The sequence below is a fragment of the Trichechus manatus genome, unplaced genomic scaffold (genome assembly GCF_000243295.1).
Source record: "Trichechus manatus latirostris isolate Lorelei unplaced genomic scaffold, TriManLat1.0 scaffold00096, whole genome shotgun sequence".
NCBI lineage: Eukaryota > Metazoa > Chordata > Mammalia > Sirenia > Trichechidae > Trichechus > Trichechus manatus.
The window spans coordinates 9073228-9074185 of NW_004444032.1; positions in this window are offsets into that span (position 1 = coordinate 9073228).

The window sequence follows — 958 nt, forward strand, 5'->3', positions numbered from 1 at the left end:
CAGAGCGGTTATTACTACCCAATTATAGTGATGCTTCCCAATCACGTGGTTTTGTCTGCATGGGCCACAAGCACACACTGTTGTTTTTGTTGCTGCTGGTGTTCTTATAGTCACTGATTTTGTCAAATTTTCTGGTGTTTTTGCTACAATATTGTGGTAATTAGTATTTGTGAACCTATATCAATAACTTTTTTAGAATGAAGTAGTGATTAAAGGAAAAGAAAGAGAAAAATCAAAAAAGGCTTCCACTCAGTTACTAATAATGTAACTAATAATGTTTTAATTCAATATAGAAAGATTTTACAAAACAATTTTGTGGTTAGTATTCGTATAATCTAAGACATATTACATTTAAGCAATTTACGACTATGTTTATCATATTATTCTATGACTAAAAATGATAATAAACATGACTAAGTATTCTGTGTGGTCTGGTATGGGATGAGTTACCGCACTGGGTGACACCAACCCTAGGGACTCCATCACTGCTCTAAGGGACTGGCTACACTTGCGGACACCGTTTCCTCACTTCCCACTGACTTCTTAACATATTCCTATCTGGATCATGTCCCTGCCAAACTATGAACCTGTCTTCATAAAGATAACTGAGCACTGTGAGGACACAGATTGTGAGAGGTTATGTCATTTTCCAAAGACAAATGAATAGTAAGTGGCAGCTGGGGAGATGACCAGATCTTGTTCAAAAGCATTTAGGAATAGCTAATGAAGAAATACTTACCAATACCCACTGTTCACTAATGATAATGATAATCTCCACGCTGCCAAGTTCAATAAATATTCTGGTCCTTGTTAGCTCAGTAGGCACGCTGAGGGCCAGTTCCTTCTTTAGACATACTCTTCCCATGGCTTCCGTGATACCATGCTCCTCTGGTTTTGCTCTTACGTTTTTAGCTGCTACTTCTTAGTCTTCTTTCTTGGCTCATCCTCTTCTATGCAG